Raw genomic sequence first — 10,352 nt, 5'->3', positions numbered from 1 at the left:
TGTGTGATTAGTATCGACCGGTGTTGTTTTGTAAAACTGCGATGATCCATTCGGGGATGGTGAGCAGATATTGAGCAGGTATTGAGATGAGTCGGGATAGTTGGGATTGCCACGACATGATGATAGGAGTCTTCATTTCGTAGCTTATTAGTTATTTACATTTCAGTTAGAACAGTCAGTTTGAGGACATGTATTACACATTTGGTTTGGTTTTGAGAATTGTAACTCTTCGCTAAGTATTTATATTTAAACGTTGTTTCTTCATTGTTATTTGATTATCATTGCCTCGGGTAACCGAGATGGTAATGTCTTCATACCTGAGTGGTCCTGGTAAGGCACTTGGAGTATGGGGGTGTTACAAATGGTATCAGAGCGACGATCCTGAAACCTGTAACCAATGAACCTAATGAACATAGGGAGTCAATTAAAATGAACCCGGGGTAAAAGTTGTAGGAGCTAATGCAAAGGCTTGGGAGACGTCCTAAAGTCGCGAAGTCGCCCTACAATTTTGAAGCGAACACATGGGGGGAGTGTTCGTCGAGTCGTATGTTTTGCTTGGTTAGCTTGTGTAAGAATGTGATGAAATGTGTTAATTGTTGGATGTTTGAAGTAGAAGGTTGAGAATGTGAAAGAAAGGTTAATGAAATATGTAGACTTGTTGTTGGAGTGATAACATGTTGGATGTTTATAAGGTGGCATTTAATCACATGATATAGTGATCTCGTAGATCGTACGAAAGGATGTGTAGCATTATATGCTTAGTTATGATCTAATATGTGGTTTTATAAAGTTTTTAGCATGTTAGCATATGATATAGCATGCGGGTAGCGTTTCTGAGTTAGCATGACTCGATCGAGTGGGACTGACTTGATCGGGTGGGTTTTTGATGATTTTGAGTCCAGAATCATGTTTTTGGGTACTCGATCGAGTAACTAGGGGTACTCGATCGAGTAGGGGGTCACTCGATCTCGGTCGAGTATGTAAGAGATCAGAAGGTCTGTTTGGGGTCCGATGTTTGGGTACTCGATCGAGTATGTTGGGCACTCGATCGAGTAGCCCGTTACTCGATCGAGTGTGTGTGGGAACTCGATCGAGTAGGTTCTGGGCAGCGTGTTTTCATGTTTTGAGGTTTAGTACGTGTGTTTATGTCTACCCTTTCTTATATATAGTTTCAAGATGCCGCCCAAGAAGACTGCTTTGTATGCGAGAGCTGAGCTTATGAACATAGATGACATCGTTAAGATGTTGGAGCATCAGGATGCTCTCACTGAGGCTTTAAATACTGTGGGGAAAGATAAGGATAAGGATAAGGAGAAGGAGGTTGATCATTCTAAAATCAGCCTCTATATCGCGAGGTTTAACCCGAAAGAGTACAAGGGAGTTGGGGAGCCTAACCTTCTTGATAGTTGGCTGAGAGAGATGGAGAACATATTAGATTTGGTTCACTGTCCTGATGAGATGAGAGTGGAACAAGCTGCGTTCTATCTGAGGGAGGCAGCTGGCAAGTGGTGGGATACAGTGAAAGTGAGTGCTAAGGAGATTTATACAAACCAGGGTTTACCTGCTATACCTTGGGAGGAGTTTTGTAGGGCTGTGAGAAAGGAGTTTGTACCGGAGCATGTGAGGAGTAAGTTGAGGGAAGAGTTTGACAGTTTTAAGATGACCGCTGAGATGTCTGTGGCCGAGTACTACAGGCAATTCAATGAGAAGTCTAGGTATGCTGAGGATATGGGTTTGAGTGAGGAGAATCTGGCGTTGAGGTTTGAGAGGGGGTTGACCACTAAGATTATGGATAAGTTACCAGTGGGAATCCTTACTGATGTTAAGAAAGCTTATGAGAGGGCTGGAAGAGCTGAGAGGTTGGTGGATATGGCTCAGGAGAGGTCAGGGGGTGAGAAGAGGAAGTCTGAGAGTGAGGGTGGTGGCCAATCTAATCACAAGAAAGGCAACCACAATCAGTATAAGGGGTTTTCTTCTGGGTCAGGGTTCAGTACCGGGGCTTCCTTTGGGCGCGGCCGTGGAAGTGTTAGTGGTAGTTGGGGAGTGACCTGCTATAGCTGTGGTGGTGTAGGCCACAAGAGACATGAGTGCACAAGTGCACCGTGATCTTTCCAGAGACCTGCACTGAGCTTCGCGAGCAACAGACCGGCTGGATCATGGCCAAACCGAGGAAGTCAGAGTTACCAGAGTGGAGGCAACCACAACGGCGGTAATTCTTATCAGAAACCACCAGCGAACAACAACAACAATCAAGGGTCGGGTGCTAAGCCGGCCACTTCAGCTAGTACTGTCCAGGGAGGTGGACAGAAGACCAGTGGAAAGTTATTCATGATGGAGAAGAAAGCAGCTGAGGAAGATGCGCACGTTATCACCGGTACATTCCTTGTTAATGGTATTCCTACCTTTGTTTTGTTTGATTCGGGGGCTTCTCAGTCGTTTGTGTCTTCAAGTCATGTTAAACAGTTGGGTTTGAGGGTATATGAGTCTGTTAGTGAGCGAGTTTTTATACCTTCGGGTGAGTCTGTATCATGTGGGAGGTTGTTTAGAGATGTATCTATGATAGTTGGGCAAGTTGATCTACCTGTAGACTTGCTAGAGTTTTCTTTTGACGGGTTTGAGATGATAGTCGGGATGGATTGGTTAGGAAAGTATAAAGCTAAGATAGACTGTCATCAAAAGAAAGTGTCTTTAAGAGGTCCTAAGGGTGTTAGTGTGTCTTATCGTGGGTTTCTAGTCAAACCCAAAGTTAAGTTGATTGCAGCTGTCACCTTGAAGTCTTATCTGAGGAAGGGATGTCCTTTGATCTTGTGCCATGTGAGAGATGACCGGATAGAGAGTCCGACAGTTGATGCGATACCAGTGGTGGGGGAGTTTGCCGATGTTTTTCCTGACGAGATTCCGGGGTTGCCACCAAAGAGGAAAATAGATTTCACTGTTGAGTTGAAACCAGGGACGGGGTCAATCTCTAAGGCACCGTACCGTATGGGTCCTAAGGAGATGGAGGAGCTTAGGAAGCAGTTGGATGATTTGATAGAGAAGGGATACATTAGACCAAGTGTATCGCCGTGGGGAGCACCAGTTCTTTTCGTGAAGAAGAAAGATGGGAGTTTGAGGTTATGCATAGATTACAGGGAGCTGAACCGAGTGACGATAAAGAACAAGTATCCTTTGCCAAGGATAGATGACCTGTTTGATCAGTTGAGTGGTGCATCAGTCTTTTCTAAGATTGATTTGAGGTCGGGGTACCATCAGGTGAAGATTAGAGAGGTGGACATACCGAAGACAGATTTCACGTCGAGGTATGGCCATTATGAGTATGTGGTGATGCCGTTTGGGTTGTCTAATGCACCGGCAGTGTTTATGGATTTGATGAATAGAATCTTCAGACAGTTCTTGGACCAGTTTGTAGTGGTATTTATCGATGACATCTTAGTCTACTCTAAGACTAAGGAGGAGCATGAGGAGCATCTGAGGATCGTGTTGCAAACTTTGAGGGATCATGAGTTGTATGCTAAGCTGTCCAAGTGTGAGTTCTGGTTAGAGAAAGTTGCTTTTCTGGGACATGTGATCTCTAAGGAGGGAGTAGCTGTGGATCCGGCGAAGATTGAGGTAGTGACAAAGTGGGAAGCACCAAAGAATGTTGCTGAGGTTAGGAGTTTCTTGGGTTTAGCTGGATATTACAGACGGTTCGTGAAAGATTTCTCCAAGATAGCTAGACCTATGACAGCATTGATGAGGAAAGAGAACAGGTTCCGTTGGGATGAGAGTTGTGAGACGGCGTTCCAAACATTAAAGGAGCGTTTGACCACAGCTCCTGTCTTAGCATTGCCTGAAGGGAGCGAGAACTTTGAGGTTTATACAGATGCCTCGAAGAATGGGTTGGGATGTGTGTTGATGCAGAATGGTAAAGTGATTGCCTATGCTTCTAGGCAATTGAAGCCGTATGAGGAGAACTACCCTACTCATGATCCGGAGTTGGGGAAATGTGGTGTTTGCTCTCAAGATTTGGAGACATTACCTTTATGGAGCAATCTTTAAGGTATTTTCTGATCACAAGAGTCTCAAGTACATCTTCACTCAGAAGGAGTTGAACATGAGACAGAGGAGGTGGATGGAGCTGATTGGCGATTATGACATGGAAATCATCTACCATGAAGGGAAGGCCAATGTTGTAGCTGATGCTTTGAGTAGGAAGTGTAATACTCCGTATTTTTATATCGTTAATTGTGTTGTCCTTTATATCGTTAATTGAGTCGAGATAATTGTTTAGTCGTTTTGTTATCGTAAACTTGTTAAGACGGGTTTAATTGAACAAATCACGTCAACTAATTCATTTTCTACACTTACCCATTTACCCCTTTTTACCCGTTGACCCAAGCCCATGTACCCATGACCCAAATTAACAATTAATCTAAGTTTAACCTAATTTTACCCTAAACCTACAAAACCCCAATCCCCAACCCGCCTATCACCTTGCAGCAGCACATTTCCCAACAAGCACACAAATCGAGAGAGAGAAGAGTGAGCGTGGGTATTGTCGGAGCAGCAAGGAGGACCTTAGGGTGGTAGTCGACATCCATAGTTAACCCTGGTGGCTGTCTAGGTGGCGGAAAAGGTATGGGTGCAACTCCCTTGTTTTTATTTTGCGTTTTCTGTCAGGTTTTTGGTTGTGTCGTCGTGGCTCAGGGAAGGGAGGTTGGTGTCTGGTGTCGGGGTTATGGTATTGGGTGGTCTGGGTCGTCTCTAATGGTGGTGGTTAGGGAGGTTCTTGGCGGCAGAATTGGCGGCGAGAGGTGTTGTTGACAGGGTAGACCACACGGGTGTTAGCAGGGGGTTTTCAGGCGGGTTTTAGATGCTTAGGTTGGGGTGACACCACCGTGGACTCGGGGGAGGTCGAAATGGTGGTGTCACGGTGTCTGGGTACGTGGCAGGACGGCGAGCAGGGTGGTGGTGATTGGGCAGAGGCTAGGGGACGGCTGCGGTGGCTGTGTGTCGAGGACAAGGGGGTGTTTGGGTGAGGCACGGTGGGAACCAGGCCAAATGATGGCTCTGGTTCGACTCACCGGCGGCAGTCGACTGGTCGGGGTCGGTTGTTGGCGGTGGGGGCGAAGAGGGGAGCAAACCTGGTGGTGTTCGTGGTGGTTTGGGGTGGCGCGTGAGGGGTGTGAGAGAAAGGGAAGGTACGGGTGGTAGGAGACGGGTTGATGGGTTAATTGGTGTGGTTTGACCCTTTTAAAAACGTAAAACTTGTTTTATCACTTTCTATATCGTATCCTTATTTAGTTAATTAATTCCCGAGTTATTCAAATGTTTAGAGACGGGTCTGAGTCGGGTTGGTAAAATAGAAAACTGCTAGATCGGGAAAGTTTCCATTTAAGGAAACTTTCCATTTTAAGAAGTTCTAATTTTAGTAACTTTCTATTTTGGGAAGGGGATGGTTTAAGTAATTGTTTATTATTTATTGTTTTTCAGAGGGCGAATTTGTTGTGGAATATTACTAAGCACCCGACTTTTGACTGCAATACTGAGGTAGGGGAATACACTGATTGAATTTTTGATTGTTAATGAGTTGACATGTTTGGGATTATATGACATACCTGGCTATTTTATTTATCCTGTTGAGCATTTTGTTTCATATGTTTCATACATCGCATTTGCATTGGAGTTGGAGTTGGAGGAGATGAGATGGTTGTGATTAAGGCCCAGGCGGGTTCTGCAGGACTTGCCCTGGTGTCCTCCGCTGCGAGCGGGCAGATCGACTACGGTCGATATATATAGTCTAGGGGATCGGTATGGTGGGGCGTCTTGGGATGTGTGTGATGGAGTTGATTGGAGGAGCATTGCATTGCATTCTTTATTATATCGTATTACCTACTCAACCTCGCGGTTGACCCTGTGTATTCGTGTATGCCTGTGATGATCCTTTTAATGGGGAGCAGATTGACAGGTTGTTGAGACATTTGGGAGCTGGCAGGGAGAGAGCGTGGATCACCTGACTTAGAGCTAGCTCACCTTTATTTTGTTTAGTTGTCAGACTTTATCTTTATTTAAGACATGTGTTATTTCCGTTGTAAACATTATAACCTTTTTAATTTAAAAATCTTGTTATCTTTCTCTTTGTTATCTACTGCCTCGGATTTCCGAGATGGTAACACCCTTCTTTATCTGAGGAGTCCTAGTGCAGGCCCTTAAATAAATGGGGGTGTTACAAAGTGGTATCAGAGAGAACGATCTTCAGGCCTAAACCAATAAAACCAATGAATATAGGAAGAGTCTAAATAAAATGAACCGGGACAAAAGCGTTAGGAGCACACTAAAGGTAAGGGATGAGTTAGGGGCCCCCTCACACCGAACCATTGGCCCTCTCGGTTTGACCGGGAACCCCGAGTGCATATGAGAGGAAGGGTAGAGAAGTTGCATGATATTGAGCATAACTCCATATATTATTGCTTAAGTATTAACTGATTGATATGATAATCGTTGCATAAAGAGTTGGTAGGAGGTTGTGGCATAATACCTTGCATGTTTTAAGGTTGATTTATACTTATATCTCTATAAAGTTGTGTTAGAAGGCTATGCCTAGTGATATGCGGTTATGTGACCCCTAAACCATGCGAGATAGACAGGTAGGATAGGAGTGATGGAATTGGCTAGAATGGCCAAGGTGTTTTTGTATTGCAGCTAATCCCTAAATTCTCTTGTAGTCATGCCTCCAAAAAGGAACACGGCTGTAAACATCACCCAGGAAGAGTTAGACCGACCATTTATTTGGTGAGAATGAGGCCCTAAAGGCTAAAAGAATGGACCCCGCTAAGATGAGTACTATAGTGGCGAGGCATAACCCTACCTTCTTCACCGGGAGGGGGAACCTCACTTCTTTGGGAGATTGGTGTCGGGAGTTCACCAACCTATTCGAACCGATAGCTTGTCTGAAGAGCCGCAAGTAGACCAAGCGGCACACTACCTCCGGGCCACTGGTGGAGAGTGGTGGAATAGGAACAAGGCGAGATTCGCCACGTTGCTAGGGATATTGAGGAAGGGTACGTGTCTTGGTTGGAATTTCAGGTGATATTAACGGACCGATTCATGCCGGAGTTCGGGAAAGCTAAGTCGAGGGAGGAGTTCGATACGTTTAAGATGACAGAGGACATGACGGTGGAAACATACCATAGGAAGTTCCGACTGTTGGCTTCATATATTGATGAGTTTGCAAAGAACGAGACCATGCTGGCTATGAGGTTTGAGAGGGGTTTGACGGTAGATATCAAGAAGAGACTCACGCAGCGACTCCACCTACCACGATTCAAGACATCTATCCGAGGGTGAGTCTTCTTTGAAAGGCTCTCCGAAACGGATCAAGGAAGACAAGAAAGGAAAAGCCGAGAAGAGAAAGTCGGAAACGTCGGTGATACCATCGGGGCCAAGAAGCCGGGTCAGCAAGTTCGGTGGATACTCCACCAATAGTGCTCCTGGGGGAATGAGGAACCAAAGCGGAGGCAGTTTCAGAGGTGCTAGTATTGGAGGTGATGCGTCCAGGATCACTTGTTTCGGGTGTGGGAAGTTGGGACACAGGAAATTTGAGTGCCAAGTTCGGAGGAAACCAACTGGGGTTTCGAACACCTACATCCGGGTTCGATGGGTCTCGGACAGCGGGATCGGGATACGGCAGCCTACCGTACTCCTAACACGGGCTATGGAGGAGGTGCCCGATCTGGGGGCAAGCAACGATTACCAAGGAAGCTACAACAACTACGAACCGTAGCCAAGCAAAACCAGTCAGTGGGGTGGTAATTTCGGAAGGAACCGAACGAGGGGAACAAGCAACCCAATACCGCTTCATCGAGTCGGCCTGGGAGCTAAGTCCGGTGGCAAGCTCTTTGCCATGGGGAAGGAAGAAGAAAGGAGGATGCACATGTTGTGACGGTACTCTTCCGTTAACTCTAAACCCACCTTTGTGTTGTTTGATTAGGACTACACATTCTTTTTATTCTGCGGAGCATGCCGAGTCTTAAACCTTAAGTCATATGATAGGATTGTTGATTCGGTAGTGGTACCTTCGGGGGAGTCGGTGTCTTGTGATAGAGTCTACACTGGGGTACCAATCAAGATAGGAGAGGTTGTGTTTCATTGTGACCTTATCGAGTTTCCCTTGGGGGGTTTTGAGGTGATTCGGGGATGGGTGGTTAGGGAAATACAAGGCTTTTATCGATCGCTATCGAGAAGAAGATCTCTTTGAGGGGACCTAAGGGAACTAGGGTGTCTTATAAGGGGTATGTGGTCAAGCCAAGAGTCAAATTCATATCTGTTAATACCCTAAAGTCGAGTCCGAGGAAAGGGGACCGATTAATCTTGTGTCGGATGTGGGATAATGAGTCGGAGACCCCTAAGGTGTCCGAGATTCCCGTGGTGAGGGAGTTCGAGAGTGTGTTTCCGGAGGACCTTCCAGGGTTACCACCGAAAAGAGAAGTGGAATTTTCCATTGATCCAAGCCGGGAACAGGGCCGATTTCTAAACCACCTTACCGTATGGGACCAAAGGAGATGGAGGAACTAAAGAAGCAGCTGGATGAACTAGCAGAGAAAGGCTACATAAGGCCTAGTGTTTCACCTTGGGGAGCACCAGTGTTGTTTGTCAAGAAGAAAGATGGAAGCTTGAGGCTTTGCGTGGATTACCGTGAGTTGAACAATGTAACCATCAAGAACCGTTATCCTTTGCCAAGGATCGATGATTTGTTTGATCAATTGAGTGGAGCCGGATTTTTCTCTAAGATCGATCCGAGGTCGAGGTTATCACCGGTGAGCATTAAGAACGAGGATATACCTAAGACCGCTTTCGTAACAAGGTATGGGCACTATGAGTTCGTGGTGATGCCATTCGGGTTGACTAATGCGCCAGAAAGATTTATGGACTTGATGAATCGGGTGTTCGGTCCTTACCGGACAAGTTCGTGGTTGTGTTCATCGATGATATCCTGGTATACTCCAAGAATGAGGAGGAACATGAGGAACATTTGAGGTTAGTCTTGAAAACCTTGAAGGAGAACCAGTTATATGCCAAGTTGAGCAAGTGCGAGTTCTGGCTGAAGAAAGTTGCTTTTCTGGGCCATGTGATTTCCAAGGAAGGGGTGTCGGTTGATCCTAGTAAGATTGAGGCAGTGACGAGATGGCAGAGTCCTAGGAATGTGGGTGAGATCCGAAGCTTCTTGGGGCTAGCAGGTTATTACCGGAGGTTTGTTAAGGACTTTTCAAAGATCGCCAAGCCATTGACGTCCTTAATGCGGAAGGAGAACAGGTTTGTTTGGGATGAGAGTTGTGAAGAGGCGTTTCTAACCCTCAAGGAACGACTCACTACAGCTCCTATCCTTGCTCTACCAGATGGGAACGATAATTTCGAGGTGTATACTGATGCTTCCAAGAAGGGTTTGGGGTGTGTTTTGATGCAAAACGGGAAGGTAATCGCTTACGCTTCCCGACAATTGAAGACCTATGAGGAGAATTACCCTACTCATGATCTAGAGTTGGGGGCTGTAGTGTTTGCGCTCAAGTTATGGCGACACTATCTCTATGGGGCTACCTTCAAAGTGTTTTCCGATCACAAGAGCTTAAAGTACATTTACACACAGAAGGAGTTGAACATGAGACAGAGGAGATGGATCGAATTGATTGGCGACTATGACATGGAGATACTTTATCATGAAGGGAAAGCGAATGTCGTAGCTGATGCCTTGAGCAGGAAATCCATCCATGCTTTGCGCAGTGCCAGATCTAGAGTGAGGATGCATAATGAGCTGCGGGAGATGGGAATCCACGTGATCCGAAGAGGAGAGACTCTTGGGGACTTGACCGTTGAGCCGGAGTTATATGAGGAGATCAGAGAGCTACAGAAAGCCGATGATAGAATTCAGAAGTGGCGCAATGCAGTAGAACAGGCAGAAGCTGGGGTTGATTCCAAGTTTGTTATCCATGCTGATGGTAGTCTGAGGTTTGGGGGACGGTGGTGTGTTCCGGATAACGAGGAGTTGAAGAGGAAGATTCTTACTGAGGCTCATGCTACACCATACTCGGTTCATCCTGGGGGAGATAAGCTGTACAAGGACCTCAAGAAGACTTTTTGGTGGCCGAATATGAAGAGGGAAGTTGCTGAGTTCGTAGCTCGATGCTTGACGTGCCAGAGGGTGAAGGGGGAACATAAGAGACCGCAAGGGAAGGTTCAACCTTTAGATGTGCCGGAGTGGAAGTGGGAGAGCATTTCCATGGATTTCATCGTTGGGTTGCCTCGAACTCAGAGAGGTAACAATATGATTTGGGTGATCGTGGATAGGCTAACCAAGTCCGCTCACTTTATTCCCATGA

The sequence above is a fragment of the Silene latifolia genome, chromosome 5, assembly GCF_048544455.1.
Source record: "Silene latifolia isolate original U9 population chromosome 5, ASM4854445v1, whole genome shotgun sequence".
In the NCBI taxonomy this organism is placed as follows: domain Eukaryota; kingdom Viridiplantae; phylum Streptophyta; class Magnoliopsida; order Caryophyllales; family Caryophyllaceae; genus Silene; species Silene latifolia.
Note: the sequence above shows the minus strand (reverse complement) of the source record.